The following is a 10,463-nucleotide window of genomic DNA, read 5'->3' as shown; positions in this document are numbered from 1 at the left end:
TAAAATGTGGTAATGTCAAACATTTTAAATTGGAACTATAACAAAATGGACCTGAATTTGAGAATGAGACAATTGTGATCTAATGAGACAGAAAACAGGATACAAGCTAGTGACTGAATTGGCCATTTACTGATTATTGCTGTGACTAATGTTTGGTGGAAAGTACTGCTTTCTGATAGCAGAGTTTCATTTATAGTTTTTCTTGGATAATTATGCCTTTGCCTAAATTCCTCTGGCCCCAGCATCACATGAGATGACACTGTACAAACATTCTTAACTTATAAACGTGCTTAAAACAAAGATAAAGAATTAATAATTAACATTGTTATCAAAGCATTATTTATGTACAATAGTTTCCTGATTATGATGGTGTTCATATTATTTTGAACCCTTGATAAGTAGGAATTGGGACAATGCTATAATAAGACAGTAAATCGTTTTCCCTTTCTCTACAACTGGAGGTACGAAAACCCATTTGGGAGCAACGTCTTCTTGACTTTGAGGGAAAAAGAAAACCACATTAACAGGATATTTGGCTTCATAAAAGTTGCATCTACAACTAGCCACAGAGGCCATGAACAATGGTAAGAATTCTTACTAGAGGCCATGAACAATGGTAAGAATTGTTACATGCTCTACTTCATGGAGGTTTCACGACAAACAAGGAGGTAGATCCTATTGTTATCAATTTATAGATGAAGAAACTATGTGGAGAGAAGTTAGTTTGCTTGTTCCAGCTCACACAGCTAAGAAGGAACTGAAATGGGATCAGCAGTCAAAAGCCTAAGTCTAGTATTTAGCCTCTGGACTTCAGCACTCCAATGATGTTCCCTTGTATTCAGAACCAAATCAGAAGCTCCTTATGACCTGAGGGGGGTGGGAGCTCCTCAAGGTCTGGCAGGGGACCCTTCTGTCCCACACAAGCTTCATTTGACTTAGTGTGTCCCAGCCACTCACTGACTTTTTCTTTCTCCAATTCACCAAGCTCTTTTGCAAGTGAGAGCTTTTGCACTTGGCTCTACCTTCAAAATATTTTTTTTTTCCTGTCTATCTGGGACCATAGTACCTAAAATAACTCTGCCCCCATCCATTCCCAGAAGTAAGGTTCATCTCCAGGACACTCTACCATTTTACTTCCTTCCCAGCACAAAACATGATCTAAAATATATTGTTTACTTTTAATTATCTCTGTGTTTGGAGATATACTTGGGCAGTAGGTAGCAAGAAACAAAGTATTCATATCCTTTAGAAACAATTGTTTTGCTTCTACCCTAGGGAAATGAACTCAATAATAATAGTTAACATTTATCAAGCGCTAAGTTGATGGCAGGCATCTTGCTTACTGTTTTAAGCCTATCATCTCATTTAACTCATGCTCTATCCCCTGCCAGCAGGAACTATTGTTATCTTCATTTTCAGAGGATGTGGAAACTATGTGAGGGAAATAATGCCCAGTCATGTCCAAGGCCATTCAAATAAGTGGCTCAAAATTGAATTTATCCAATTTTAGCATCTATGCCATTAAGCGTAATGCTAAATACTGAAGAAAACGCTATAAAAATTATATAGCAATTATTTCCAATAGTGTAAAGATGGACTGTAGCATACAGATCCAAATATGACACAATCACAAAATGGAATATTGTGTAGTCATTAAAATGACGTTTATAAAGATCATAGAATAATATTCAAAATGCTTATCTGGGGCTCCTGGGTGGCTTAGTTGGTTAAGCATCAGATTCTTGATGTCAGCTCAGGTCATGATCTCACCGTTCATGAGATCAACGCCCAGAACAGCATGGGATTCTCTCTCTCCCTTTCTCTTTGTCCCTCTCCCTCCCTCTTTTTCCCTCTCTCCCTCTCTCAAAATAAACTTAAAAAAAAAATTAAGTGAAAGCTACAAAATCTTACATATGATGTAATTACATAAGTGAAACAATTAATTCTGCATTAAAAATATTGAAGGAAATGAATCAAACAGTGATTGTGTTTGGGTGGCTGGATCATTCATGCTATTTCCTTTTTTCCTTTTTTTTTTTTCTTTTTTAAAACTCCTAATTATCCTTAATGAGCCTGTAATAGTAATGGTGTGAATTTTTAATTTCACATACACAGTCTTATCTGAGACATTTAGACTTTAATGATACATGAGTTTTCCTCATGGTGGGAGGGCTCTACCCTTCTCAAGCCCTTCACAGGACTTCAAACTCTATTTAACTGAATCCTTCTGGATAAAAAGGATTATATTTTCCAGTCATGACAGGCAGGCCTCACACAGGTTTCCTTCTTGCATAAACACGGCCACATGATTAACAAACAGGCCAACACTGGAAACACGCCCTCTTTTGTCTTCTGCCTACTGGGTATTAATAAATCTCCGCTGGTTTAGCTGGTGTAGGAAAGGGCCTGCTCATCCTCTGTGTTATCCAGTCACTATTTACACTCAATGAGTCCAAATCCAGTCACCAGCCTTGAGCACCAGATTTAAGCCCATTATTTCAGAGGCACTGGCCTCTTCCCCTGGGTCAAAATTCAGCTCAGCATCCACACTGATCCAGATTTCTAGCTGCAATCTTTTAAGTGTCTCTAAGTGTCTTGTTCTTTACAGTTCAAAGTTTCTGGACTAGATGGGCCCACACTGACTCTTTTCTGAATTATACTTTCTTAGGTAAGTGTTGAAATTAATCTGTTCATATAGAGTTTAATAGTGAGATTCTCAGTCACAATGCAGATATTTAAATGGCAAAACACAAATTCTTAAAGATTCCAGATAGACCCCTTTTCCCCAGTACTCTAACACATCTAGTCCATACCTTTATTTCTTCCTCTTCCCGAACTTTCCTATCTGTTCCAGTTCGGTGCAACTAAAGCCTCACACAGCCCAGCATTTAGAAAAATGTAAGGATCATTTTTTTTCTTTTTCTAAACCGAGTGTTTCTTTTTAGAAATATACTAAAACTTCTGATCACATTCACTCTCCTTGCAGAGAGAACAGTGAATAGAAATATCTATAAATCAGTAATATCCCCAGGAAAACATTTGGTTTTTAGTGACATTGTTTCTACTTCATAAAATATTCATATATCACAACAGGGTACTTCATTAGGTAGAATATAATAAACGTAGTATCGAGTTACAGTAATATATAAAATACTCTAAATGTCATATATATGTGATATATAGAAAGTCACAAAATTGAGCATGTTGCTACAAATTTAAAAGGATAAGGGTCACAATGTTTTTCCCATTCACAACTACCCTGTCCTAATTTTCCAACAATAGTTATAAAAATGAAATGGCATAAATAGGAATTTATTTTGTTAGCTGTTTCTGAATATTTGATATTTAAAATGTTTTTAAGTACCAGCATTTACTACTTTGTCATCCACATTGTGTTAAATATTTTGCATGAATTATCTCATTGAAGCTTTTTAATTTTTTAACATAAACTCGGTAAGAAGTTATCATGATTCAGTACCTTGCCTAAGGTCACACAGATGTAATATGATGAAATCTGGATATGGGCTCAGACTGTGTGACTTCAGAGCCCCTGTGGTTCACTATTGCTATTAAACTGCTTAAATTTGTTAAGAATTTACTTGTTAGGATACACATGAAGCTATTCACTATTATGTAATAAGCATAAATTGTAAGAGGACAGCCTTTCTTAATTATTTCAGAAGGGACAATTTTAGCCAGTAACACCAAGAATGTTATTATGGACTTCTGATGTTTCAACTTGACTAAGCTAAGCTGTAAGAAAGGAAGGGAGTCTGGCAGTCGTCTTGTATTATACACACAACTTATTTCAGTTATTCAATCAGACATGAATCTAGGTGCTGCTGGGAAGGTATTTCTGCAGATATAATTAAAGTCCCTGAGCAACTAACACTCAACAAAGAAGGTTTTCCTGGATGGCCTTGACCAAGGTGAGCCCTGAGAAGGGGCTATACTCTTTCTCATGATAGAGTCCACAAATAACAGCTTGTTCTGCAATTGCTGCCCCTTCCCTGGATCTTCCCTACAGATTTCAGAGTTGCTTAACCAGCTTCCATATACAATTACATAGGCCAATTACTTGTAATACATATCTCCCTAAAGATGATAGGTAGATAGGTAGGTAGCTATGTTGGTCAGTAGGTAGATAGCGAGATAGATCGATAGATAGACAGATAGATAGATAGATAATTTGCTTCTCTTATTTTTTTTTAATTTTTTTTAACGTTTATTTATTTTTGAGACAGAGAGAGACAGAGCATGAATGGGGGAGGGGCAGAGAGACAGGGAGACACAGAATCCAAAGCAGGCTCCAGGCTCTGAGCCATCAGCCCAGAGCCTGACGCGGGGCTCGAACTCACGGACCGCGAGATGATGACCTGAGCTGAAGTCGGACGTTTAACCGACTGAGCCACCCAGGCGTCCCTTGCTTCTCTTATTGAAGTCTGACTGATACAAGTTTTATCAGTATCAGGTTTTGATTTTGTGGGGCCTGAAGCTTATAGTTTGGTGCATGAGTGGATCCTCTTTAAGAAAAAAAAATATTTTAATTTTTTTTAAAAAAGAAAAGATATTAGACATTTAGATATGAAACTAAATATTTAAGATGATAAAAGAATCATAAGAAATAAAATTTTAAAAGCTGACAAATATCACAAACATCACATAACACAGAATAATATTTTTATTATGAACTGTCTGACAACTTTAAAACACTTTTCTATCTATAATTTTTAACTGCATACTCCTTAACTGCCTCTCCATATGACAAATATTCAGTACTACCATTTTCTATAAAGAGAATTTAAAAATAATCTATCCTCCAGCATCGTTGATTGAAATCTTTTATTAATGACAGTTGTGATCAGATGTCAACAAAACCCAAATTCTTTACTTATAAGTTTAACCTATTGATGGCTACAATAATTTTCTACCAAATGACTTCAGGCTGCATGTATTTCAAGCCCTGATTCTCCTCTACTACCTATATACATAGATTTGGGGGCACCATGGGACATATTTTTATTGCAATATCATCTTTGGCACAGTACCCCCAAGGCACAAAAGGGAGAACTATTCCCAGAAGCCAACCCCACACCCAGCAGCAAGCTATACCTTATAAATACAAGGTTGTGACTGTGAACAGCACCAATGCATCTCATTAAAACAAAACCAAGTCTATCTTCAAGTGAAACCCCTCTTAGAACCCAAAATGGCTGAAGCTACTCCGACACTACCAGATTTGAGGTGAAGTATAAAAGCAGGAGGTAAAAGAGATGACCATCTTAACTGTGCATGGAATATCTTTCTTCTACTAACTGTACCCAGACATAAGATCACATTGTGGTCAACTGAAAAATGGCTGCCCAAGATGTTCACCACCCAATCCCCGGGCCTATGCAAGTCACCTTATATGATAAAAGAGACTTTAAAGATGTGAATAAGTATTCAAGATGGGCAATTCTCCAGGATTATGAGGTGGGAACAATGGAGTCATAATTGTCCTCATAAAAGGGAGGCAGAAGTTCTGAGGAATGGAAGGTGATATGAAGATGGAAGCCAGAGGTTAAAATGATAAGAGGAAGAAGCCATGAGCCAAAGAACACAAGCAGCCTTTAGAAGTTAGTAAAAGCAAGGAAAACAGAGTCCCCTGGGAATTCTCTAGAAGGAATACAACCCTGCCCACAGTTTGGATTTAGGCTCTTAACCTCCAAAACTCTACAACAATAAATTTGTGTTCTAACCATTTATGTTTGTGGTAACTTGTTAGAGCAGCAACAAGAAACTAATACACATGTACACATTGCTAGGCCTCTTCCAGGGCCTTCCAAGGAGACTGTGCTGGTGAGGGGTTCTGGGGCTTAAGCTTTATGTATCAAAAACAGAACAAAACAAAACAAAAACAAAATCAAATAAAACCTGTAGATAGTGCCATGAAGAAACCCTAAGCCCTGAGAGAGAGTCAAAGCGGAAGAGGGCTCTGGGCCATCTGGGTAATATGGTGCCCCTTTTAGTAATACATTTTGTTGAATATTCATGTAAGAAGAAATCTCAATGCTGGCCCCAGCAGGCTGCCATCAGGGATGAGAAGAAAGGCAACCCATGGCAGCGCCACTCTGAATAATTTAATTCTAACTCAACGTGCCTTCTTCTAAACACATTTTCTACAGTTAATTTACTGACACACAAGAGAAGCTCCTCTCAGAGGGTCCTTCTTCTTGTCAGATGACTTCTCAAACTCTTGCTTCTAACCGCAGACAGTACTCATCTCTGAGAAAAATTATGGTGATCTTTTCCCCCAAATCATTATGTTTTCAGTAATATTTCAGTGGCCTTTGTGAGCCGGCACCCTGGGCAATTGCCCCTCTGACCTTCTCCCGAAGTCTGTTCTGGAGATAATCATGGAAACTTGTGTCCACCCTGTTTCTTGTTTTTCTGGACAGCTCTTAGATGGAACTAGTGTATTGCAGAAAACAGAGCATTAGTTTTTGATTCCACCAGACAATCTAATCCTGCTTCTCATACATTCTACCTGCTTATAGCATGGCCACTTCATGGCCCTGAGCCTCAGCATCAACTTCTTTAACTGATGCTCCTAATATCAACCTTACCACCCACATTTAGTGAGGATTAGAAATAAGCACAAGGGAGCTTCCAGTTTTCCATAGGCATCTGGTGGGTAAAATCAGAGATGCCACCAACACCCTGTAACGCACAGGACAGCACCCCATTAGGAAGAGAACCTAGGGTTTCAGAAACCTTTAACTAGGACAAAGTTCAGGACTTTTGCTCCATGGTTGTTGAAGAGATTTATTTCTAAAAAAAAAAAAAAAAAAAAAAAAACAACCACAAATGGATGTACACCCACCAAGATTGAAAGTCTAATCAAGCCACATTTAAGGTTTACTCAGCTCTAGAGTCTTCAGTCAGGAAGCCATTATTATTTCAGCCAATGTGAGTTGTTTTTAAGTTATTGCTCTGAAAGCTTCCTCACCAGTGCAGTAGATGTGGAGCTGTCCTGGACAGCTTCTCCTTCAACAATGCACTTGCTAGCCCAGCTTCAGGGAGTGCTGTTGGTGGATCACCAGCTTTCAGTCCTTTGGGGATCATTTCTAATATAAAGAACTGCCTCATCCAAAGTCCTGCCCTCATGAAGCATACACACTCCAGTTACTGGTTGAGGCATGGGTAAAAAGCTCAGTCATTTGGACCCAATGTATGACAAATCTGAGTGGTCACGAAAGGTCCAGAGCTCTTTTGTGGGGTCAGCCACTGCTCTTGTTCTGACCCACAGTGCAGCTCAGCCTCTCCCTCTGCCGAGTCCTGCTTCCCCCACCTTCCTTAACAAACATCCTGAACGTTAAACTCTCAGTTTGTTTCCTGGAGGACTCAATCCGTATTGCTGATACACCACCAGCTCTAAACTGTGCAATAAATATTAGCTGATAGTTTATTGAAAGTGGTACACAATGCTAGCAGTCCTAAACTATAATATTCCTGAGGGCAGAGACTTTATCTGGTTTATTTATTAACCATAACCAGCACCAAGACTAGTGCCTCGCTACTCACATATTAATTCAATCAATTGCGATGCAGTGCCTTTTACATGCGAATGAATAAACAAATGAATGGATGACTGAATGAAATACTGACACCACAGATGTGAGCAATTTTAGTTAAATCATGTGGAAGCAAGTATAGTATTTTAAACTCCGTTATGGCCCTTGTCTTTCTCCATTTTAGGGTATTTTTCATTCTTTTCGTTTGCTGCAAATTACAGAGTTTAGGGTGGTTACATATACTTTCCCGATTACCCACCTTATTCACTACCAGTGACCCTCCATAATAATGATCTGAATAGTATGAAGCATCCAGCTGGCATGATACCCACTAGGTACTTGTTGACTATTTGTTCTGCTAACTTTTCAGTTCAATTTGTATTTACAGTAGGTCTGTATTTTCCTTGTGCCACCAGTCTTCATGCCAGGATGAACAGTTTGAAGAGGATGAAACCATCTACTATGAGCTCCTTGACTAAGGATTCAGTCTCATATATCTTTATACTGTCACGGTTTAGCACAGCACCTGACATAGAGTAGGACCCTAAATGCCCCAAATTCAAGCCTTCTTATGATGATAGAGAATAAAAAAGTTTGTTTAGTTTGAATGGCATTTTCAAATTGCTCATTCTCCGTAGGGAAGAGCCTGTCCCCTGCAGTTAAGTAAATAATATTAATTGTTGACAGTTACAAAGTCCTTATTTTTGTATCCAACAGTGTACTAAGTACCATAAATGGATTATCTTCTCATAATAACCATATGAAATAAAGTTTACTATTAGGTTCAATTTTCAGATATATCTTAAAAGTTAAAGCATCTTGCCTAAATTAAATAGCTTGTCAGGGCAAAGTAAAGGTTCAAAATAGTCTCTCCTCAGACCATATTGAATTTTCAATCATAGCAAGTTTCTTCAGATGATGTAAATGTACTGTTTCATAAGTGAATCATTAGAATATCTAAAAGTAGTAGAAAAACCATAAAATTTGAGTATACACATATACAGCTGACCCTTGAACAACTTGGGTTTGAACTGCACTGGCCCACTTATATGTGCATTTTTTTTTCCAACAATAGAGTACAGTATTGTAAATGTCTTTTCTCTTCCTTATGATTTTCTTAATAACATTTTCTTTTCTCTGGCTTACTTTATTATCAGAATATATAATACATATAACCTATAAAATATGTGTTAATCAACAGTTTATGTTATTAGTAAGAATTTGAGTCAACAAAAGGCTATTAGTAGTTAAGTTTTGGGAAATTCAAAAGTTATACACAGATTTTTAACTGTGCGGGAGGTTGGCGACCTTAACCCCGTGTTGCTCAAGGGTCAGCTGTATTAGGAATTACATGTCATGTTGAATTATTATTGATTTTACTCACTTCAGTTAATCTGGAAAATAAAGAGTTGGCTTTGTTATGTCCACTCAGTAGAAACTATTAAATCAGGTGATGATTTTTTTTTACCATCTTAATTATCACCAATAAATCACACGATATTTTATTCACTAATTCAAAAGACATTTATGAGTGCCTTCTGTTTCCAGTTCTACTTTATGCACCAGAAAAACAAACCAAGGTTATTACAGGTTATTTTATTCACTAATTCAAATTATCACAGATTATTTTATTCTCTAATTCTACAGACATTTATGAATGCCTACTGTGTTCAGCTCTACTCCATGTACCAGGAAACAAAAGTAAATTATCACTTTGCCCTCAAGGAGCATATAGTCAGGTGAAGACAAAAATCAACACATAAACAAGAAATCACTCACACACACACACATACACACACAAATAGGACAAGTGCCAGATTAGAGGCCTTGGTTGCTAAGGAAATACATCTAATGATTCTATTTGAAGGTGGAAGGTGGACTGAAGTCAGGGAATCCTGCAGATAGAGGTCCACTTTAATTATGTCCAAAGAATAAGTAGGAAATAGGTGGATAAAGGAGAAGTAAGAAGCACATTCTGGCAGTGGGCACAGCAGCTTGATACAGCAGAGTATATTTAATGATATGAGTATTCATGTAAATTTTGCTTAAGGCAAGGGTGTATGAGAAGGGAGGTGACAGGGTCCAGCAGGAGATGGGTGGCAAAAAGGCAAGAGGGTGCTGGAGAAATACCTACAGGGCTGAACATGAGTGCCTTGCACTTCCCATCCAGAAGTTCCAATGCTCTTTTGTCAAGAATGGAGACCCACCGAAGGATTACTAAGTAGGCAACTGACAACAGGATTGTGATTTTCTGCTAAGTATTTCTGAAAGACAGCTCTGGTGACAGTGTGAAGGATGGAACAGAAGGGCCCTCAGGTGGGAAGCAGAGTTCATCTGGAGGTTATTATGGTGGCCCAGCTTGGACGTGGCACGTGTCCAGCTTGGGCCTTGGCAGCTGGGATAACAGGAGGCATAGCTGCTGGACTCTCAAGGAACTAACTGGATGGGGCAGATGCATGGAGGAAACCAAGATTCCTGACTTGGCTAATAGTTGACACTGGTATGGAAAGGAGATGAGAGATGACGACACATACCAAGTTTAGGCATTTGTGAGACATCCCAATGGAGAACTAATATTAATGATAAATACCTACCTGGCTCTGTTCTCAGCATTTCATAGGTATTAAGCCTTCTAATCCTTACACAACCTTGTGAAAGGAACAAAGAGGCAAAGTCAAAAATGCTTGCAACGCCGGTTTGTGACAGGGCAGCTAGAAGGATCTTCCAAAGCTTAACACCTTATCAAGGGCATTTGGAGCTTTTGAACCCTTGTAAGTAGGGGTGTCATATTTCGATTGCTTTAAAGAAAGGTTCTTCTGTCCGCTGTGTGAACAAATGGCTACAGAGGTAATACTGAGGGAGCAGTTGTGCTTCTCCATCTAAAAAATTAATACAATTATAAACTGG

This window comes from Panthera uncia, chromosome A2, assembly GCF_023721935.1.
Source record: "Panthera uncia isolate 11264 chromosome A2, Puncia_PCG_1.0, whole genome shotgun sequence".
NCBI lineage: Eukaryota > Metazoa > Chordata > Mammalia > Carnivora > Felidae > Panthera > Panthera uncia.
This window is presented reverse-complemented; position numbering follows the sequence as displayed.